Raw genomic sequence first — 24,939 nt, 5'->3', positions numbered from 1 at the left:
TGCTTTATTTACTTGAAAACTCATTAGAGCCCTTTCTCAATCTGAAGAAGAAAAATGTCACATATTCACATCACTAAAAGTATAACTTTTCCTCCAGCAGAACATAGGATTGGCATGTCAGAAACACAGATGTTTACTTGTATCTATGGCTTCCAACCTTTCTCACAGTTCTTTTACTAATTGTTTTGCCAGGCAGCATTTGACTTTTAGAAACCAAACATGACCTATGTGTCACTGCCCTTTTAAACAAAATCCAATCTTAAAGAATAAAATAACTAAGGTGCTCTTAAAAGACATCTAAAAGAACAAAAAGGAAAAGCCAAATTCAATAGAAGTAGAATTAAAGTTTGGACTCGAAGGGCAAAATGACACATACTAATTGGAATATTTTTCTTTTCATGAGATAATAAAATTAGGCTTCTTGCTAACTAATTCTTCAGATTAAATAGATTTAGGATATGAAATGGGTATAGGAAGGCTAGTCTATAGTGATTTGGTGACCCAAGGCTGTTTTAACACCTATAGACAAAACATGTGGTTTAGTTTCTGGATAAACAATGAGCTCCTGATGCCTACTGATGGATCAATTTTAGTCAGAATAATACAATTATTTGAATATGTGTGGAAAGTTTGCAAATATCTAATTGGAAAAAAGAATTAAATCAGCCATTCATTTATTTATGTTTCCATGGTGTCAGGCATGGTAGAAAACTACTCAGTACTTTTGGATTTTTAACTATTTTAGCTAGATCTTCTGTAAATACTTTAAGGGAAGTTACAATTCTTGAAAGCTTCCACATGCCTGCAGAAATTACTAAATGAATAATTGAATATTTTCATTTGATGTAAGGAGTAAGTCTGATCAGATGCACATACAAATATGCATATATGAATATCTTAAAACCTCCTTGCAAGTAAGTGATGCTGACAAAAATGTGGAGAAATAAAAGATTCCTGCTCTCACTCCATATCATGGTATAACTGTTGGAGAGTGGTCATTTAGCCAGGAACTGCCTGTTTCAGTTCCCCTCACATTTAAGTAAGGATTTATGACTGGTTGTCACTAATTGAATAATAGATTGCAGTAACTTTAGAGTATTTTCCTCTCTGACCACTGGGTGAAGAGAACTCTAGGGCCTCAGTTAAGGTCAGAAGCCTAAGGTGGAAGGGTTGGAATCTTTGATGTCCATTTTAATGTCCATTTGAATGACAACATTCATGAACTGTGCAATGCTTTCACTGTGTTAGTATTGTAACACTGGGAGTTCAAAATTTATTTATTAGGGTATCCAGCAATAACTTAATGTATACAATGTTAGTACCTATGGCCTTGAATGGTCTTGTGGGTCATTGAATCTGTATGGTATCATCTTTTTTTTTTTTTTTTTTTTTTTTTTGGCCAGTCCTGGGCCTTGGACTCAGGGCCTGAGCACTGTCCCTGGCTTCTTCCCGCTCAAGGCTAGCACTCTGCCACTTGAGCCACAGCGCCGCTTCTGGCCGTTTTCTGCATATGTGGTGCTGGGGAATCGAACCTAGGGCCTCGTGTATCCGAGGCAGGCACTCTTGCCACTAGGCTATATCCCCAGCCCCTGGTATCATCTTATTGATACAGTGATAGTAGGACCTTTTGGTCGGTCTCTGCTGCCATAGGAATCTCAAAGGGGTCAGAGCTGAATGTCTTCTATTTGCCCTTTTCTTCCCCACTCTTTCTCCTCCATAATCTGAACTGTATGGATTACATCAGCTAGCTCCCTTGCCCTCTGGCCTGTCTGAGTTTGGCTAATGCGAACTCCCACAGGAGGTCAGAAGGAGAGAGGAATAAGGTCAGAATATTGATTCTATTGGCTTTTCACTATGAAATTTTCTTGGAATGGCTGTGTCCCTCAACCAAATTACTGCTTCTTTCATGTCAGCCTTTTTTTTCTTACTAGTCCTTACCTCTCACTGATCATTATTCTCCTTATCTCATCATGTCTAGGGCTGGTAACAGATTGCTGCTACTAGCTCTGACTTATCAGACTATTGCTTTTCCCCTATATCTTATCCACTTTGAGATAAATAGGTCTTTAATGGATTATCTTTCATATTCTTTGAATTTGAACATGTCATCTGTTTCTATTTGATACCCTGACACATAAGGCAACTGGATCAGATGATCACAAGACAGTTCTCATTAGTCAACATGAATGGGGCTCACTGAGTCTCTTAGTCTCACTCAGTTGTGGTTATCTATACTTTTCATGGGTCTCATTTTTCCTATGACAGTAACCACAGCAAAGGAAGACTGGGAATTTTTGTTATATATATATATATATATAGTAGCTGACTAGATGTTTGATATTTTTAAAACTGTGATATGTATAAGATTTTCTACTACATAGTAATTAAGAGAGTTTAGTGTCAATAAAACAAGGTTCCAAGTTAGGCTGACTGTACTTCTTACTATCTATGTTACCTTGGACAAGTTACTTCATTTCTATAAGTTCCAGTATCTTCACCACTAAGATGGGGTTAATATTGCCTATTTCATAGGGCTATTTTGAGGCTTAAATGCCTACTGATACTAAGTATTCCTTAAATTTCCATTTCACATAAGCATATATGCTTGACTAAAATTGATATCCCAACAATATAGGCGTTGTCTAGTCTCTAACTTCACATACCCTCATAATATAACCACATATAGTCCAAGAAGCATGAAGACACTAAAGTCTAAAGTTTTATTTAAGAACAGCAGCCACAAAGTACAAATTTGTATTTGATTGTACAAATAGTATTTGATTATCCGGGGGAAGAAAAAACAAGAAGGAAGGGAAAGAGGGAGGGAGAGAGAAAGCATCATATTGAAGAGACTGTTTAACACAGAAAGTGCAAACATAAACTGGGTTCAAAATCTCATCTCTATGACCTTGGGAAAGATATTTAACTTCTATGTAATCCATCCTTTCCATATGAAAAGTAGGTAATAATAATGATATCTATTTTATAAGATTATTAAATTAAATGAATTAACAAAAAGTAAAGTGCTGACAACAAAAATTCTGGAACACCGTAAGCATGTGTAAGTATTTATTAATTCCTTAAACAAATTCACAACTTAGCAGTACTTTCTTAGCTCTTATTTTGAATTACATGTGGAGAGAAGCACTATATAGTTTTCAAGAGCTTGGTGACATTAAAGATTTTCATTAGGCTGTGCCCTTGCAGTAATGAAAATGCTTCATATCGTTTCTTGTTTGGAATACATCTGTCATTTTAGACAATAATACAACAATAGTTACTACAAAAGCAATACTCGCAAAACTGTTTGTTGTAAGTGAACTGAACACCTCCGTGGGGGGGGGAAGGGAAAGGGGGAGGAGGGAGGGGGGTATGAGGGACAAGGTAACAAACTGTACAAGAAATGTATCCAGCGCTTAACGTATGAAACTGTAACCTTTCTGTACATCAGTTTGATAATAAAAATTTGAAAAAACAACAACAATAGTTACTATCACACTTCATACATGGAGAACTCCAGAATCAGGGGCATAAGTGACCTGCCCAGATTTATGTAGGGAAATAAATAGTAGAGCTTGGATGGAACTCAAGTGTGTCTACCTAGATGCCAAGTCAACTGTTAATCCATTTTATTTGATAAATACAATAATACTGAAGGGCATTTTGTTGTCAATATGAAATTGTTCTTGCCACAAAATAGGATCATTTACTTCCTGAATCAGTTATAGAACAGATGTGAGTTATCACTGGTCTATTCAGTCAAAAGAAGTGGTCATTTTTGTGGATTTGATCTTGGAAAAAAGCAAAAAGGAAGCAAGCAAGGAAGGATGGTTGAGGAAAAGAAGAGAAGGAGAAAGAAATAAGAAAGGAATGAAGGAAGTGAAACACTGTGGCTGAGTTTGTGTTTTAGTTCAACCAGTATTTAGTGAAAGGATATTAGATATCACACACTGACTGTTACAAAGATGTGACTCTTAGTGAATGAAAAGGCTACATCACATACACAGTGTCGCAGCATGGTTCATAACAGAACATGTATATGTGCAAAGAACTTTGTTATAGATCGAATCTATTTAGATTAAGGTGAAGTCTACTGGTATATGATTGGGCAGGGTATATTTGAGAAGCTTCAGCACTTCTAAGTTGCCCCAGTGTATTCAGATGGCTCCATAAACCGACACAGGAGAATTTCTAGTTCCCTGCCTTAGGGTCAGAGACCTGGGTTAATGAATTGGAGTCACCAGTTTTCCATCATGCCTGATTCATGAGCTCTGTCTAGATTCTGTTTAAACTCTTCTTTTTCACCAAGGAGACTGCCTTTTTTCTCACACAACAAAAGAAAGAAAACTTAATGATAAGCAAGTGGAAAATGAGTTGTTTCTTCTTCGGATTCTTTTTGGCTTTCGAGTGGGTGCACATGCTTGAGGGTGTGTTTTGGTAAACCTCCCTTCTCCTCTCCCCCTAAGTTACTTGGCTTATACCACAGTTGTGACTAACTTGGAACAATCCTCCTGGGTGTGCCTTTCTCTTTCTCTTTCTGGAGACAGTTCTGAAGAAGTAGGATCTGAGCATTTTGACATGGAGCTGACTAAGGTTGATGTTCTCAGCCCACTGTAAATCTTTTTCCGTGGGCTAGCAAGTCTTTTGGCTTCTAAAGGACCTCACCTTTGAGTGTCCTCTAGATATCAGAAGATACAGCAAGAAAGTCTTTGTTCCTGTGAGTACTACTGTTTAAGTATATAAACTTTGGCTGTGTGTCTAGGATCCAGTTGTTATTTGTGGGGCAGAGTTGAGGAAATGTCCCAGTAGACCATATGGACATGTTGCTCTACTGGCATTGCACTTATGCCACTGCATTTTAAGTGTGGTTTGGAGTTGGTCTGCATACTTGTTTGTCCTTCAGAGCCCTAAAGGACAAACTGTAATGTGTGTGCACTCAAAGTAATTTTAAAAAATTCAACATTCCAATTCAGACCTTTAGAAAAGTTCTTTTAATGATTTCTAGTTACTGATTCAGCTATTCTAATAATGACTTACATTTTCAAATCCCCTTTAGTTCTCATGATAGCATCCTGAGCACCCTCAGACTTATTTCTGTTTGTACAAGTTGTTTCTGTAAGGGGAAATCAGAATTCTTTGTTTCAAAGCTCCCTTGGGTTCACTTTCTTCTTTTGTGTTTCTTTCACCTTTGTGCTTTTCTTTCTAGAGTTGACCTTATGGGCAAGTAAATGATGTATTGTGTGCTTTGTTTTGAGAGGTACTATCCAAGACACTGTCCAGGGAGTTTCCCACAAGGATTTCCACAGATTAACTTCAGTATCCCTTCTAAGAAGAAGATCTGTTTTTTGAAATTTATCTTTTCTTTTCAAGCTGGGCCTATAGACTCACCATTTTCTGCTTACTCATAGTTGAACCCTTTCATCCCAAACTTGATTGCTGAATTGCTTACAATCTCTTTGGCCCCTCGCCTAGGTGCTACATCTAGTGATAAGCTCACAGGTTATTTTGGGTCTAGTATAGTAGGGAAGTGAACTGCATTTCAGTCTAAATCTGGGCCACTGTATGTTTTTGTAAGTGAAGTTTTATTTATATACCACCATACTCATTAGTCTATGTAATGTCTAGCATTGCTTTTGCCCCATAATAGCAGAAGTGAGTAGTTGTGACAATGACTTTATATGGTCTGCCATATCAGAAATATTTAATATCAGGAACTTCACAGAAAAACTTTCCTGATTCTTTCTCTAAAGTTTGAAGGCTAGTCACTACTGGAGAACAGGCAGGGGACAACATACATAGCAAAGACAAAACCAAGTTGAAGATTTACAGCTTCTAACTCTTCTCTCCTCTCCTCTCCTCTCCCCTCCTCTCCCCTCCTCTCCTCTCCTCTCCCCTCCCCTGCCCTCCCCTGCCCTCCCCCCCTGCCCTCCCCTGCCCTCCCCTGCCCTCCCCTCCCCTGCCCTCCCTTGCCCTCCCCTGCCCTCCCCTGCCCTCCCCTCCCCTCCCCTCCTCTCCTCTCCTTTTCTCTCCTTTTTTCTTCCTTCCCCTTCCTTTTTTTCTTCCTGTCACCTTGGTATTGGCACTTGAACACATAAACTTGTGCTTGCCAGACAGGTGCTCTACCACTCAAGTGATCTTCCCAGTCATTTTTCACTTTCTTATTTTTTTTAATACTGTCTCACTTTTTGCTTGGGTTGGGCTGGACGGTGATCATCTTATTCTTCCCATGTAGATATGATGACAGACACCTGCCAAAATACCCAGCTTTTTATTGGTTGAGATGGGGATCTTGTGAATTTTTTGCTAGGACTGGCCTCAAATTTAGATCCTCCCCATCTCCACCTCCAACTAGGATTACAGGTGTGGTTACCATGACTGGCCATGTAACTGTTTCTGATGAACAATTTATGACTTCTAAAATGGCAAGTCCAAATCCAGATGGGCTTCATATGGATTCTTTCAGTCCTGTAGGTTAGCCTCACCCACTGTTCTAAGACCTTTTAGGCAAAAAGTTACCATGCTCCCTTTACACAAAAGAATTTGTAATTTATATCTGTGAAGACAGAATGATGATACTAGATAACAGGCTTTTTCTTACTTTCTGTAAACCTCTTTCTTGTATAACCTCTGTATAGCCTTTCTCTTGTATAACCTTTCTGTATAACCTCTGTCTTGAAAAGTAGTAACATGGGCACTCTGGTGGTTTTTTTCATGGATTAAAATGTAATAATACTCTAGAAAAGTTTGGTTCAGTTAATCAATCATATCTTGCTTTGGCTCTTTTCATTAGTTTTCTTTCAGGGGACAGAATGTGTATCAATTACTATCTAATTTTGAGCCTCTGCATTGTCCTTTTCCCACAGCTGCTTGGATTCTTCCTGGAGCATCACATAATTTTTTTGACCAATCCTAGACTTTGTCAAAAATTAGAAGTCTTTTTTTTTTATCTAGCCAAATACTTTTGTTTCACAAGAAAAGTGTACAAGACTAGATAAGATTTTGTGTTTCAACTTTGATAAATGTCTTGTAGTCTTGTTTCCTGATCTTTCCTGATTTTTTGACTCTATCATAGCTGTCTAACACCTATTGTTACATTTGTTTATGTCTTATTGGGACAGGAATTCTCTCATAAAACTATTCCTGTGGCTGGGGCCCTGTTATTTGTTAGCCTATTTCTTGAACATAGACTTCATACTTGGATTTCCAAGTGTCAGTCACTTATGAGTAATCATTTACTAGTATCTACTGTTACTATTATACTATTATATTACTATTATACTATTATCATGAGAGTTATTTCATATTAAATCCACTGATGTCTACTACTGGATCATTTAAAACATGAACATGAGGCCCTGGAGAAAATTCCTTTTCCTGTTTTTAGAGACCAACAACAATTCAATATTTGGGGTTCTGTGTCATTAATATATATCCTTGGGCCTCCTCATAATGGGTGAGAGCCTTGGAGGTCAAAGAACAGCAGTCATATCATATAGTCTATGAAAGCACATGGAAATTTTGACTCATCTGACCTTTTCATGTCTAACTAATGAGATTTCATGGCTATTTTTTGTCCTCTCCAGTTTACATTCTTTGTATCATTTTTGCTTGCCTTTCTCAATCTGTAAAAAATATTGTCTCTGGTATTTGTACATTTTGCCTCTGATGCAGACTTAACCATGTCATCAATTGAGGTGGTTTGACTTAGAAATCCAAGAGGTCAAAGTACATCCCCAACTGCTAACTAGAACATCCAGGAACTGCAGTAGGAACAGGGGACAGGGCTGTGGATGGGGAGCAAGAAGCTTCCTTGTTTACTGTTGGACCAGCAGTTGGCACAATTCCTGATACAGAGTATGTCCTCATAAACAACTTGGCTAAATGAACAAATTGCAGCATAGATTTCAAAAATATGGACTTAACCAATTCATCCAGTTAACATTATCTACACATTTTAGTAGTGCTTATTTTTTACTTCCAATCCTCATCTGACCAAAGTAACTATGCTAATCTCTTTAGTCTCTAACACATGGTGAATGATAAAACATACCTGGTGCAATTAAAAGTCATTTTCAATCTTCTCTTAAAGTGTATTTTAACCATTGTCAAACTGAAAAACTTTGAGCTGAAGTGACAGTTTATATTTATGGCAAATAAATATAGTTCTGAAAGAATATCCATTTCTATGAAGATTTGGATGACATGACAATCTACTGAGAGAGAGTATGCTAAGCATTGACTTGAATTTCAACCAAAATGGGTTTGGAAGGCACAGGGTACCTGGCCTTCTCAGATATTCAAACCATATAGTATTATTCTCAGTGCCTTCCAGCTACACATAGTGGGCTGTGGCTATGGAGTAGCCCACACTGATAGAGAAAATTTCTTGCTGCCTGCCTCTTCAAATCTGTCTTAGCTTGCTTTAAGAAGCAAGGATTCTTTATCATCTTAGTCTTTTTTTTACCTATTTTATAGATAAGAAAATGGATGCAAAGAGGTGAATGACTCATACATCCTTCTCCTGTGTCCAACCACTAAATTTGTACTTGGCTTCCCTGACTCCACACTTTAGGTTATATTGATCTCATGCCACCATCCTGACTGATATTCCACCAGGTTAACTCGACCCTTATGGCTCTCCCTGACCATGGAAGTTTTGTATCCATTTGACATTATACCATTAGTCAAAAAGTAGGAAAAAAATGGTCCATATACATATACCATTGTCTCTTAAATGATAAACTAAAATGACTATATGTACATATAGGTAAAGAATCCAGCAGATATTATCCTTCCTGAAAGTAGCTACCTCTCTATAAATACATTCTTCATGTTCACCAATCAGTTTGGTAACTTTTGCTGGAATATGATGTATATATTTGGGAAGCAATTCTACTTATATTGTTTCTTCAAGTTTATCTCAAGACAATTCTGAGACATTTTCTCTCATTAAGAGCTTACCTACCTATAGAAGTGTCTCAAATGGACAGCAAGATATATAAAAAGAATTTATTGCCTCTCATGGAAAGATACTGTGGAGATCCCCACCTCTCTCTCTTTATTCCCTCCCCTGTGTATGCAGGTGTGTACAGAATGCAGAGTACCAATTAGCTACATGCCACACTTGATTCTTGCCTTTGAGGAACTCTGAATCTGTTGGAGAGGTAAGGTTAACACTTAGGAAGTCTGTATGAAGAAATGTAAGATGTGCACAGTCAAGTACTAGTGTGGTTAATATTGATTATATAAAGGAAAAGGTGACCTTTAAACTTAGAGCTTTTAGATAAAGGAAACAGAAGGATTTCTTGCTAGAGAAAAGTGCTGGAAGTATAGGATTGAAAGACATAGGAGTTAAAGGGGTCATTGAGACAATTAGTATGAATGGGGAAGAAAATATGTTTGTGGTGGGATAAGTTCAGCTTAATTCTTATCTAACATTCTGTAGTATTATATAATCTGATTATTTTTATTTTTCCGAAGTGTAGGTAAATACTATTGTCCTGAAGAATTTGAATGTCTTAATGGAGTCACCTTACTCCATACCAGTCGAAAATGATCAACATCAATCACATTTCAAAATGTTATCAATCAGGCTGGCCATGTGGCCGTGTGTGTGTGTGTGTGTGTGTGTGTGTGTGTGTGTGTGTGTGTGTGTTTTAATCCCAACTATACTGGAGGTAGAGATGGAAGGATGACTCAAGGAAAGTCAGTTAAAAATATTAGTGAGACCCTATCTCAAAAAGCAGTTTGGGCATGGTAGTTAAACCTGTAATCCCTGTCACACAGGAGGTGAAGGTAGGAAGATCATGGTCTGAGGCTATCTCTAGACAGAAGTGTGAATCTCTATCTGAAAAGTAAAGTAAAGCAAAATAGGTCTAGGGAAGTAGCACAGGTGATAGAGACTCTGACTAGCAAGCTTATGTTGACTTCAAACCTTAGGCCTTCCCACAAAATGTATTGACCACTTTAAGAAAGCCTACTAAATTATTGTGAGTAGCCAAATGAGCATGCTTTAGTGACTTAAAAATCCTCCAATAAGTAATGTTTTTGGGGATAATAGGAAAAGTCATGAAAATAGTTTGGAAACTTTGTATGCTGGAGTTAATTGCCTTGAGTTTTGAAAGGACCTATTTATCGTTCACATTTACAGTCAAAATTCAGTGAAACATTGCCTCTAAATAATGTCTTGGGGGGGTTGGTGGGAGGGGGATCATTACCTTACTTATGTAACTGTAACCCCTTTGTATATCACCTTTACAATAAATTTTAAATTAAAAATACTTAAGGCAGTTTATAAATAGAATTGTACTTCTTAAAAGTCAATAAACAAGTTTTGTGTTGCTTATAGGCCAACAATTTCCTGTATGTCAGTGACTAAGAAAAATATATTTCAGATATTAAAATGTAAAGCAAAAGTTCACTACCAAACTCATACTGTAAAGCCAGCATAACCCTTATCCCAAAACCAGACAGGGACTCATCAAAGAAAGAGAACCATAGACCCATTTATTTGATGAACATTGATGCAAACTCTCTCAACAAAATTCTGGCCAATCAACTCCAACAAGTCATAAAAAAATCATACACTGTGATCAAACCAGATTCATTCCAAGGATGCAAAGCTGTTTTACTACATGCAAGTCAATTAACTAATTCACCACATCAATAGGAGCAAGGACAAGGATCACATGATTATTTCCATAAATGTAGAAAAAGCATTTGAAAAAAATCGAATACCAATTTGGAGAAACAAAGAATCCAGGGAACATTCCTGAGTATAAGAAAGGCTGCATAAGGGGCTGGGAATATGGCCTCGTGGCAAGAGTGCAAGCCTCTTATACAAGAAGCCCTAGGTTTGATTCCTCAGTAACACATATATAGAAAGCAGCCAGAAATGGCACTGTGGCTCAAGTGGCCGAGTGTTAGCCTTGAGCAAAAAGAAGCCAGAGACAGTGCTCAGGCCCTAAGTCCAAGCCCCAGGACTGGCAAAAAACAAAAACAAACAACAAAAAAACAACAAACAAGCAAACAAAAAAAGAGAAAGGCTGTGTAAGACAAACCTACAGCTAGAATTATACTTAATGGCGAAAAGTTAAAGCCATTTCCTTTAAAATCATGAACAAGACAAGGATGTCTGCTCTCTCCATTCCTCTTCAAAATAGTACTAGAATTCCTATCCAGAGCAATAAGGCAAGAGGCAAATATAAAGGGGATCCAAATAGGGAAATATGAAGTAAAACTCTCTTTCTTTGCAAATGACATGATACTGTATTTAAAGAACCCCATAGAATTTCTCCAAAGTTACTTGAGCTGATCCAAAACTTTGGCAAAGTAGCAGGACATAAAATAAATCCTCAAAAATCAGTGGTTTTTTTTTGTATGCTATCAATGCAAAGAGTGAGGCTGAAATCAGGAAAGCAACTCTATTTGCAATAGCTTAAAAAATACTTAGGAATAACTTTTACCAAAGAAGTGAAAGACCTCTACAATGAAAACTTTAAAAATCCAAAAAGGAAATTAAAGCAGAACTAAGGAAATGGAAAAACAACCCATGCTCCTGGATTGGGAGAATTAACATTGTGCAAATGGAAATACTGCCAAAGGCTAACAACAGATTCAATGCAATGTCCATCAATATCCCAACACTATTCTTTAATGAAATAGAAGAAGCAATAAAAAAAACATGGAACAACAAAAGTCCATGAATAGCATAAACAGTCCCAAGCAGGAAAAACAGTACTGGAGAAATATCAATACCAAACTTCAAGCTCTATTACAAAGCTGTAGTAACAAAAACAGCTTGGTACTGGCATAAGAATAGTCCCGAGGACTAGACTAGAACTGAAGACCCAGAAATGAACGAGCAGAACTATGGACACTTAATCTTTGACAAAGAAGCTAAAAAATAGGATAGAAGAAAGACAGTCTCTTCAACAAATGGTGCTGGCAAAATTGATTAAACACCTGTAACAAACTAAAGCCAGATCCTTATATATCACCCTGCAATAGAATCACTTCCAAATGGATCAAAGACCTTGAGGCACAAGCAGATACCTTAAAAACATTGCAAGAAGGAATAGGAGGAACACTTGGGCTCCTTGGCACAGGTAGCAACTTTCTTAATAAAGGCCCAGAAACACAACAAACCAAAGAAAGGTTGGACAAATGGGATTGCATCAAACAGCAGAGCTTCTGCATGGCAAAGGACATAGCTTGCAAGATAAATAGAAAGCTCTCAGATTGGGAGAAAATCGTCACTTGCCATACAACAGACAAGGGCCTCATATCTAAAATATACTCAGAAAACAAAAAATTAAATTTCCCCAAAACAAATCCTCAAAGAAACAACTGCCCCCTTAATAAATGGCCTAAAGACCTAAAGAGAGAGGTCTCTGAAGAGGAAATGAGAATGGCCAAGAGGCACATTAAGAAGTGCTCAACATCACTGGCCATAAAAGAAATGCAAATCAAAACCACATTGAGTTTCCACATCACCCCAGTAAGAATGGCCATTATCAACAAAACGGATAACAACAGATGCTGGCAGGAATGTGACCAAAAGGGAGCCCTACTACACTGTTGGTGAGAGTGCAAACTTGTTCATCCACTCTGGAAAGCCGTGTGGAGTTTCCTCAAAAGGCTAAACATAGAACTCCCCTATTGCCCACCAGCCTCACCCTTGCGCATTTACCCAAAGATTACAAGCAAGACCACAGTAAAGCTACCAGCACAACTATGTTCATCGCAGTACAATTTACCATCGCTAAAATATAGAACCAGTCCAGATGCCCCTCAGTAGATGAATGGATCAAGAAAATGTGGTACATATGCACAATGGAATTCTATGCTTCTATCAGAAAGAATGACATTGCCCCATTAGTAAGGAAATGGAAGGACTTGGAAAAAATCATACTAAGTGAAGTGAACCAGACCCAGAGAAACATAGACTCTATGCTTTCCCTCTTTGGTAATAATTAGTACATGTCTAGGATAGTCCTAGCCGAAGATCAAAGTAGCTCAATAGCTATGTACATATGAATATATAAGATGACGCTAAGTGATATGAACTCCAAATTATGAAAATAAGTGGTTTATCATTGTTGTTATTTTCAATGTACCATGTGAAATTATGCCTTTTTCTTTTGTCTTTCTTCCCCATGGTCTTTACCCCTTATAGCATTGTAACTGATTTGGGTATTGAAACTAAGGAAGGGAAGGGGAACATCAAAATGGAGCGATAAAGGGTAAAAGGCAAACCAATGCAACAGCAATATAGAGAAGACAATATGCTGTAAACCAACTGTATAACTCAGGGGAGGGCGAGGCAATTGGGGAGGGTCAAAGATGGAAGAAAAATGAGGGAGGAGGTAACAAGTTTGTTAAGAAATGTACTCACTGACTTATTATGAAACTGTAATCCCTCTGTACATCTCTTTGACAATAAATAAATTAATTAAATAATAAAAATGTAAAGGTCTAACTAAGTAATTAACTAATGAATAACCAGAAAATACCTAGTGTTTTAGTGTATGAACTGGTTCTTGGTAGAACTGCTCCATCTCATGGGCAAGTTGGGTGTGGTATAAGATCTGGATCAGGTTTTTTTCCCCCTAGTGTTTTCATTACTGCTTCAGATGCTTTGTTAATTCAGTGTTTTGTCTTTAAACAGAACTCCAGTGTTGACTGACAAATAGGCTCTGCCTCAGTTGCATGGTCTTTCTTCTGAAGATGACCATCTTGCATGTTTCTGAGTATGTTTCCTATGATTGCCCCAACAGTTGTGTTTTGTTGATCTGCCTAGGGAATAATTCAATGGAGAAAATGTAGTCAGCTCACCCCTCCAGTGAATAATGTGTTTTCTGCTTCCATCATATGACAATGAACCTTTCAGAGCCTCTGGAATGATTTCCAGGGAAGAATAAGCACCCAGGACTGCTGACATTTTTCTATGTAGCTTGTTTAAATAGGGGTAAACATGCACATCATATAAATAAGGTGATGGAAGGTACAGTCACGAAATGCTTTCTTCTGCTGCTTGCATGTGTCAGTATTGTCAATGAGCGGTTGAACATTTCGAAAAGGCAGGGAACATGTTCATTGGAATTCCACTCCAGAATTCCCAAGAAGGGATCAAATCATCTTTCCCCATGGATAAAATGGCCAGAGTTGCATGATGACAGATTTGGTTGGGTATATTAGGTTACAAATGCTGCATACATTTTTGGAGTGGGCTAGCAAATTTTGGAGATATAGTTAGAAAGACTAGAAAATGTTCAGACATTTCCACATTCTACCTGGAACCAAACTGGATTATGGCAACTTGTCATGCAATGGGTACAAAGTTAGAGGAAAAAACTGAGTTTCAGGTAGAAATATCTTACATTTAATGGCAAAGTGATGTTTGTACATGTAGGGATAAGTGTTAATGTTGCTTTTGTTTATAAGTAAGGATTCTCAGCTTTATTCAGAGGAAAAATCATGATGGGTTAAAATCACTTATCCCTCCTGTGATGCATGCCTTGGGGATAATTGGACATGTCCTTCTCAGTGTTCTCACCAAAAGAGACTTAGGAAAGTAGTCACACAGAAGAAATGTCCTTTCCTGGTAATAATTTAGCTTATTCAGGTTTTACACATTCCATGGCCATTGTCTTCTAATTTTTGTAATTTACCTTTGGGCCTCGTGATAGACTGATACAGTGATATCCTCTTCTCAGTTCCCATCCCCTTGTTCCATACTCTGGGATTGGCTCCTCCTATAATGACTCTGGGATTGGCTGTGTGACCTGCTTGTCCACTGGGACTGTAGCACACATCATACCTGGAAATTGCTTGTTCATTGGAACATGCTGTTTTTACTGCTTTATAATGTATAGTCATGTATATTCTCTACCACAATATATGTGTCCCAAGAATAGGAATGGTCTCTTATTTTTCTGTGTATCTCTAGCACCATGTCTTAGGTATAGTAGGTGCTCAGGAAGTTTGATAGAATGAATGATATTTGTGTATGAACGAGTGAGTTGGAATGAGAGCTGAAGCTAATGAACTATTGTGGCTGTTTAGGGAAAATAAGAGACAGATTAAAAGCAAAGGGCTTTTGAATTAGACTGGTTTCAGCTTTCCAGCTCCAAATCGTAAGTGCTGTGTGTGGTCATAGGCAAATTACTTAATTAGCAACTCTAGATTTTGTTTCTTTGTTACTGGACACTCTTAGTGAATATAGCTCAACAAGAGTAGGCTTCTGAATGGTATTAGCAGAGGCAATAAGGCCAGCACTTTTTTGACTTTCTATCTGAGGTCACTTTTCACAATACAGGGTTCATTGCCTGGGAAATGCAGTGACAACAGGACAGTTCTGCAAACGCAAGATGCAAAGTCTCCTGGAACAATCAAAACAATTACTCTCCAAGGTTGAATGAAAAGTCTAATCTTTAGGTTGTTATTGCACTTAGCAGAATTGGTGTGGTTATTAAAGGAGGCGTCTTTTTGTGTGTTTTTTTATATCAAAAGACCAGAGTGCTTTTACATCAACACACTAGAACCAATTTGAAGTGATTGAGTGTGGTCCTTCCAAATAGCAACCTTGGGGGAAAATGTCTACACTAAAGTAGCAGCTACTGCCCCCAAATTTTGGCCTTCTTTTTTGAGAAATGTCTTTAGAACTGGTTTATGAGCTACATAAGAAAGAGGGTTCTTCATATTTCACTTGAGGTGATACACACCCTGTATGATGAGCACACGCTCTGTCATCTGACCCCTGATGTCAGTACTGGCCTTTGGCCCTCATTCCACAGCATAGTTTCCAAAGAGCTCAGCTTCCACTGTGGCAGACTTTCTAATCAGTCTATGGAGAAAGGATTCTTTCTCTTGGATTTTATACAGAATGGTTCTGGAAGTGGGGAAGTGCCATGTGTTTTTTCCTATTAGAAATAGCAGTACTGGGATCAAATATTTGAAAAGTTCAAAATGCTTTTAAGAATTTTTACTCTATTTTTGATAGCCACACAGGTGACATTTATTCTGGATTAAATAAAATTGCTCCTATTTTCTACTTTCAAACCAATAAAAGTTACAACACGAAGAAACAGAAGTCAGAAAAATAGTAATTTCCCCTCTTCCTCCTTCAATTCTGTTTATCTAAGACAATAAATGTCATGAACTTTATGTATGCATTTTCATGTTTTATGTACACCCACAAAGACATATGTCTACACCTTTTTCAGTTTGCAGAAGTAAGATCATATGCAGGTACCAATGGTTCATGCCTGTAATCCTAGGATTACTCAGGAGGCTGGGATCCAGAGAATCATGGTTTGATTCACCCAAGCAAAAAAATCCGAGACTCCATCTCCAAAACAACCAATAAAAACCCAGACTGGAGGCATGCATGTTTCAAGTGGTTGAGCACCAGCCAAACAAGCAAATCCAGTGAATGTGAAACTCTGAGTACAAAATCCCAGTACTGCCGAAAAACATGAAATCGGGTTATATATTCCTCCAGGTTTATACAATAGATCTAATCCATTAAAAATACTTGAAATACATTATTCTGCTAAATGGATATAGCTTAATTTACCATATTTTTTATTAATAGTATGTTGCTGTTGTTGTTTTTACTAGTATTAGGATATCAACCTTGAACCCTTCACTCACTAGGCAGGTGCTCAACACTTGAGCTCTGTCTGCCCCATTGTTCTAATTCTCTGTTGCCACTATATGCAATACTTCTTTGCATTGCTTATGAACATAGCATCCTGAGATGTTTATAGTTTTAATTCTTCAAACATATGCCCCACAATGAGAATGCTGGATCAAAGGCTAAGTGGACTTAAGATTTTTGTGACTACCATACTGCCATTAACAGAAAAATCTGAAGAAATACACAATTATACAAGTAGGCTACAAAAAGTAGGGTAGAGTACTGTACTCATGGACATTAGAATACTGTTGATTTTTCAGTTCCTACTTTTATGGTTTGAAAAGTAAAAATATTTCCTTGTATATCAGTAGTCTATTAATTTGCATCTCCCTAACCTTACTAAACGTGAAGAACTTTTATTGTCTTATGTACCTTGGCCATTTGTATCAGAGACTTTGTGTGGTGACTTTCAGTTAGTATGTAGAGATTTTCTATTATAATTCACTTGTTTAAAATCTTTGCTCTTTCCTATTGAACATGTTATCATTTTTCTTATCAAATTACAAGAGCATGAAACCTACAAATGTCTTAACACTTAGCCTGTCCTATATGCTACAATGTTGGTTTCAGTTTATTTTCTATTCAAATTTCCCATTATTTTGCTTATGGAATCCCTTTTGAAGGGAACATATAGACATCCCTTTGTTGTCAAAAATATATTTCCCTTATGTTTAACCTAATTTTTTTCCAATTCACTTCTTTCTCTGGATTCTGTGCTTTATTACAGCTGTCTGTATCCATAAAGACATGTCTATTGGAGCTTTTCTGCTGATTTGACAGAGGTGAATCAACTGCAGCATCTCCTTTCACTTACCTTTTCCTCTTTACTAAATTGACTACTTCTTTACATTGACTTTGGCATTGTGAATCTGCACGGACATGTGTATACACATGTGTATGTCCACATGTGCATGCATATATGTGTGCTATTACCCAGTGGCAGGACCATACACAGAAGCTTCAATCGCTGCTTTCAGTTAAAGTGTTCACCCTCCATCCATTTACTTTCCCTTTGCAATCAGCAGCATCCTGCATGGTGGCTGTGTATCACTCTAGCTACCCTGCTGGGTAAAGAGGAGATAGGCTTGCTTGATTCAACTGAGAATTTAGTTAGAACTGTGCCTCTAACATGCTGAGGAAAGTTGTCAAAAAGGCACGTGATGTCTTCCAATTACATCCTCCCAAGCCCTAGTGTCTGAAGGTCTTCTTAGCACACAGTGTTCACAATCTCCATACATTCTTTCCCTATAGATTTAAATTCCAGCATGTGTGTTTGTTGCTCAGTCATTGAAAGTTTTGGAGTGATTTTGGTAACAGAGATGAGACAGGAAGAACAAGGCAATCTTGCTATGCAGTGGTTGGTATTGGCGGGGGGCGGGGGGGAACTACTGTTCCCAAATTTGCATCTGCAAAGCAGGCTATGTGGGCTATTAAGGATATACACAGGCAGAACATATATGTGGGCAAATATTGCGTAGTGTCGGACTGCTAAATTTGACTGAGGACATTCCTGTTCATATTCCTACTGTGTGAATTTGAACAAGTTGCCTTGTCTTGCAGAGCTTTGATTTCCTCCTTGGTAAAGTAGGACTAAGCACAGTATAAAGAACGTAAGATTGGAGGACATAAGCTAATACACATTAAGTACTTCACATAGGCTTACTAAGTGCCCAATTGATGTATGAGTCCTTTGTATTTTTAATTACCTTTTAGAAACTTTGGGTCAAACAACTTAGTTTTCAAAGCCTCCAACATGCTTGTGTACCTAGTGAATCATCACAAGGGAAGCTGAAAAAGAAGCAAATGCTTAGATTGTGGAATCAATGAAACTGTGCTCTGTGGAGGAGGACATTTGGGGGAATAAAGTGTAGAGGAAGAAGGAGGACAGGGCTTTGAAATAGAAAAAAATGCTGGGGTTCCTGTTTGACTTAACAATGACTTCTATTGCTTTAATGACTGCATTTTACTTTATTTTTCTAAGCCATTAGCTATCTATTTGTAAACCAAGGAGCCTGAGATTATGTATTTTATGAGAGAGTGAGACAGAGAGAGAGAGAGAGAGCAAGCGAGAGAGAGAGAGAGAGAGCGCTTTGTTGGCATGAGGAGCATTGGTGAATGGGTGATCACTGTGGATCCAGATGAAGGAGCAGGGAAGGACTTCTTGTGTTGGTGAGTGCAAGGGCATGGCCAGTGAGATCTCCAGATTGCAGGGATTAGGATTAAAATGAGCACATGATGGAGCTTCTTGCAGTTTGTAGCATGAGCCAGCTTCGATTATTAGGTCCCCTTTCAATCTCTGGGCTGTTTTCTTACTTTACTCTCCCAAGCAAGAGTCTTTTAAAGAAATCCTAGCATTTGATGACCAGGTCAGGTCCCTGGCTTATATCATTTGGTACTTTATTTATATAGATGGATAGAACCACTGAAATTCAAAACATACATAATGAATGAAATTTGAGTTTCTAGAAAGTGTGTACAGTCTTTTCTTTCCATGGTCCATTTGAAATCAGCCTCCTAGAATAGCAATGCTTGCCTGAAACAGCAGGCTGATGGGGAAGATCATCTGGGCAGGAGACTCTTCTAAGCATCCCATAAGTCAGATTGGAAAAGTGACTATCTCTTTACTGTACAATGTAGACCAGGCACAGGGTCAAATTAATTTTTCCTCAGCCTGTTGTTCCCAGACATACACAGCCCAGTGGAAAGACTATAAACAGAAAGCATGTGACTGACCCTTGTCTGTAACATTTTGGCTGCATGGTGAACTTCCCTGCCTTGGAACCACTCACTATTTCCTTCATCAGTAGCTTTCAGCAAACTTCTTCCAAGTGGTTGAGATGCTTGATTAATATAGCGGAAAGAGTACTGAGTTGGGAATTGAGACATGGAGGCCTTGTTTGTGCTACTGACTCATTCTGACATAAGACAAACCACGACCCCTTCCTGAACCTCAGTTTTTTTTCATCTGTTACACAAGGCATTTGATCTGTGGTGATCTCAAAGTGCATGCTATGGTTTTACTTCTTCACCTTTCAGCTCACACTCACTCTTATTCCATCTTCCTGAATTGAGCACATCCTTTTAGGCTAATTGCAGGATGTTGGAGAGCTGTCCAGAAACATCTGAAGTGCTGGAATATTGGTTTGAAATTAATCAGACACAACAGAACACGCAGGTGGTTGCTCTTTCCCTTTGACTCCTAGCCCCTGGGAGCTTGTATCCTGGAAGGTATTCACAGGCCACAGCTGCAGAGCACAGCTTGTGGATGGTTGCCCAGAAGAGCAACCTCTGTGAGTGGGAAGGGTAAGGGTAAGACCATCCACTGGAATTATTTCTGGGTGAATAGGGGCAATAGGTGAATAGGCAATAGGGACTGCCTTGGATTGTGATTAAAATTCTACCACAAGCTGTGAGCTCATAATTTACTATCTTACTACCCATATAAAACAGAGGCTACATAAGTGTTAGTTGATCATTATTGCAATCATTGCATCCAGGGGTTATTCCTGCCCCCCTTCAAAGAATTGGATAATTGCAGAATAAGTCATACCTTAAAAGGTAGTCTTTGGTTAGACTACTTATTCATCTTTTCAGAATGCTCCTGATAATTTGTTGTTTGACCCAAGTTTATCCAATTAACCAGTCTTATCTGTTCTTCAGACTACTGGGAACTTAATTGCCAATTCTTGTCGAGATAGATGTTTTGTGGAGTGCTAACCCTATCTCACTCTTTTCTCTTTTCTTTTTACCCTCCATCCTAACAAGCATTCATGGGAAAATGTTAGGTCATTAGTGATAAAAATAGCTAAAAAAATGCTTGTATCTGTTCCAAACTGTTCGAATCCAGATTAGCTCCTTTGGTTTGTCCAATTGGCATATTTTGTTATTTGAAGGAACATTCTAGAGCCACAAGGGGACACTGACTAATGGTGGCTTGGAAATATGTTCTTATCCTGCAGCTGTCAGAACCCAGTTAAAGGTTTACTTGGTTGCACATTACCATTCCTTGGGGGGATATTTTTTTATTTATTACAGAAATAGAATGTACATCATAGAATATATTACCACTCCTGAAAAGGCCTAGAAAATTACCTAAACTCAGTAGGGGGGAGCATTAGCTAAAGAGGACAAGAGAATTTAGGTTTAGCCTATGTCTAAAACCAAAGAGACAGAAGAAAGTTTGCAGCATAGCCACTGTTAATCTGTGAGCAGCCTTTCTGCTCTGAGATTTTCCTTTTGCTAAAAGGTGTTTTTACATCCATCCCTTTCAGGCCCATGGCCTTGAGGCCCTCAGAACTCTCTGTCACTCTCTTTGGCTATACCTGCTCAGATTAACTTGCTTCCCTGGGAAAACAACCACCAATATGCCTCATAGGCCTTTTCTTTCTTTCATTAAGAAAAAAAAGGGATCCAATGTCATGACTCAGGGAGTAAGAAAAGAGGAGCGGTTATTAGACCTCAGGAGGAAGCTGTCCACTTGGCCAATGCTGACTGGCAACTCTGGCTTGACTCAGTTGTTTTCCAGAAAAGGTCCTTTTACTACCACAGAATTTGGATTACAGACAACTAGTCACAGGAGTCTGACTTACTTATTTTTCTTTCTTCTGTTTTAGATGAATATATGAGAGGTTTTTCAACTGACAGAAGCCCTTTATCAGAGTTAAAAGGGGGAGAGCTAACTGAAGGAAGCCCAGGAAGTTAAGTAAAGGAAATCACTGATTTTTTTACTTACCGGGGGAAAAAGTCAAGAAACTACCTTCTAAAGAAAGGACAAAGAGTAAAAGGCAAACCAATGCAACAGTGATACTTACAAAACTATATGCTGTAAACCAACTGTAAACTCATGGTGGGGAGAGATCTGGGAGTGTTGGAGAAAAATGAGGGAGGAGGTAAGAAGTTGGATAAGAAATGTACTCACTGCTTTACGTATGAAACTATAACCCCTCTATACATCACTTTGACAATAAATAAATAATTTTTTTTACAAAGGATGGGAAAAATATAGATTATGTCTTCTGATCTCTTGAGTATGCAATGGTCACATGGTGCCTAGGGACTGGTGTGGGTTATGGTTCTTGAGGGGAGGGAAGACATGTGTAAAACTTGAGTACATTGACAAGGATAGAAGGAAGTATAGACAGTGGAGCCATTTCCAGATAAATAAGAACTGGGGAACCTGAAATCTTTACTTTCTCTGAAATTTCTTGCTGAAAGTAAAGGAAAAAAGTGTCCCTTAAGGAAAGTAGATCTTTTGGAGACAATGAAATTATGGGATGCGAGATGTTGGGCTCCAGGTTGGGTGAGAGAAAGAAAGAATCTAACCAAATTGGCCCCAGATACTTTTTTCCTTTAGAAGAGGAGGGAATTGTTTATTTGTATTAACTAAGAAAACAAAAGGAAATCTAATAAATGCTGTAAGTTCTTCTCTCAAAAGTGTTTGTGTCAAATGTCTCCTTTTTCTGTTATAGTATTAAGAAGACTAGAAAAAAACATTGTGAGGTTGTTTATTTTGAAAAAAAATGAAAAGAAAATTCCAATTGTAAGGCAAATATACTTAATTCAATCATTTGGGAATGAAGTAACTTTTCCTACTTTGCTGTGAAAGCCTGTTCTGAATCACCAAAGGGTCCAGGATTTCATCTTTTCACAAAAGGAATGTCAGTTGGATTTTGCAGACACCAAGTTCTTTTAAGGCAACTTGTAGGCAATAGTCTTTGGGATGAGAGGCTTGATCAGCCACCCTAGGTAATATCAGAAAGTGTAATGATTGAGTTTAATCATGATTTCTTCTGTTATCCTACCACTCATGCTTCCCAAGAAGACATTTGAGATCTTTGGCTCTAAATCAATATAAGCATTGAAGATTTCCAGGAAAGAGACTGTTATACGAGTTCAAGAACAAGAAGAGAGAGATAAGAACCTTGTCTCTGTGAAGAGCCTACTTAATACAGTCAAGGTCTTCTCTTTATTTACAGAATGTTAGAAGCTCCTATGGAAAGGATTTTTGATCAGCACCTGAACAGAAAGCAAGCAGTGTGTGTAGATGTAAGCAATCACATGAATGAGTCCTGAATATATTTCCCAGATTTACCCCTTATTATATGACTAAGTAAGCTGCTTACTTTCTTTGAGGGTTTTTTCTTTCTTATATACAATTAGGCTAATGGTAACAGTGACTATCTTATGTGGTTATTATAAGGTTCAAAGATTTATAAAGGTGAAAGTGTCCAGTAACTACTAGCTATAATAATTATTAAAAAATTAAAAATATATCTGTAACCCAATATGGCAACAACATGTATCTGATGATTCAATAACACATAATCATTGCAAGGGTAGCAACAGCCATTGACAGATGCTACTGACAGGTATCTGGAAGAAATTTCTCCAACTTACTGAAAATAATCCTATAAAGGACTCCTCTGAGCAATCAGTTTGCTTCTAACATTCATCTACAAAAAATGAATACCCCAAATAGATTTAAACAGATTTGGCTCTGTGTAGAATTGTGAAATAGGCCAAATGTGCTGAGATTTCTTCATTGGTCAGCTTCCTCCTACCTTTGGGGTACATATTGCTCGTGTATATCAAGCGCTTGATGTCTTAGTCTCCTCCAGTGACCTCTGGAAGTGGTGCTAAATATGGCACTTTCCTCTGCCTTCATTATTTCTTAAATTAGCTGTTCGACTATTAGAGTAGAATATTGGTTACCTGAGTGTGATGAGATTAAGCTGATGGGGAGAGAGGTATCAAAAGGAACAATGTTACAAGCACATAGGAGGGATAAATTCAGGTATTCTGTCACCTGGTAGAGTGAATGTACTTCACGTGTAAGGTACAATCACATTGACCATTAATAGTCATCTCTACCTGATTTTCAGTAACCCACATGTATAGTACTAGCTACTGAGTAGGTCTAGATTGGAGAAAATTGTGGGTTTTGATACTGGCCTGGGCAAATAAACAAGATCTCTTCTTAATGAATAGCTGAGTGTGATCCTACCTGTGTCTGAAGCTTTTGGAAGGACATTGGTTCCAGTCCAGTCATTCAAAGTCCACAATATTTCATCTCAATGGCAGTGGCTGATGTCTATTATCTCAGCTACTGCAGGAAGTTTATTATAGAAGGATCCAGGTCCAGGGACATGACCAGGCAGTAAGTGAGACCTTATCTCACATCCCTGTAATCCTAGCAACTCAGGAGGCTAAGATCTGAAGATCATGGTTTGAAATCAGCCTGGCCAGGAAAGTCTGTGAGACTTTTATGTCCAATTAACCACAGAAAACCAGAAATGGAGCTGTGGATAGGTAGAGCACAAAAGCTCAGGGACAGCACTCAGGTCCTGAGTTCAAGCCCCATGACTGATGGAAGAAAAATAACCAGCACAACAAAGGGTTTGAGGTGTGGCTCAATATTATAGTGCCTACCTAGCAAGTATAAGGCTCTGAGTTCAAAACCATAGTACTGTTTTAAAAAGGTCATTCTATTCTTCTGACTCCTGCTCCAGCTCTCAGCCTCATACTACACTATACAAAAAGTACATCTTGAAATTTCTAGTGGTACATAAGGTTATAACCATATGCTATGAGGTTGTCAGTGGAGTAAGTTGGAAAACTGCTCATTTTTCTTGGCTTCCACCATATGTTACTGGCATAGGATCCCTCATTCCATAGACAGCAAACAGTGGTGCAAATGTGACAAAAAAGAGGCCACATTAAGTTGGCATATCTCTAGAGAACGGGTAAGGCTACTACACAAATTAAAGAGGTACAAACAATCTTGAACTACATTTGCCACATTTCTCTGGCAGAAAAACTGTCCTGGAGACCATCTACTACATGATTCAGTTCCTTGCCACCAAAGTGGTTGTATTCATTTCCCTTTAAGGACTAGCATGATCCATCTACTTCCATTGAAGATATGAGTCTAGTTGAGGCTCCCTACCACTATCTCTGTTCCATGACTTTCGTTGGTTGGCACACAGTCTGGCTGATCCATGAGATTGTTAGCTTTCTGGTTCACCCTGAACATGTAGTTGCATGTATATGTCTGGGCTGTAGACCACAGTGCTGCAGGTTTCAGGTTTCCTTCAGGCTGCCAGCATTAGCTTGGTATCACAGAGAAGAGTAACAGCAGTAGCAATCAGTTTCCCAGCAGCCATTCAAGGAGAACATGGTGTCACAGGCAAAGAAAGTAGCCCAAACTCAGAACCCCCTTGTAAAATATATGTCTGTGG

This window comes from Perognathus longimembris, chromosome 28 (assembly GCF_023159225.1).
Source record: "Perognathus longimembris pacificus isolate PPM17 chromosome 28, ASM2315922v1, whole genome shotgun sequence".
Taxonomy (NCBI): domain Eukaryota; kingdom Metazoa; phylum Chordata; class Mammalia; order Rodentia; family Heteromyidae; genus Perognathus; species Perognathus longimembris.
The sequence above is the reverse complement of the archived record's forward strand: the minus strand, read 5'-3'. Positions refer to the sequence as shown.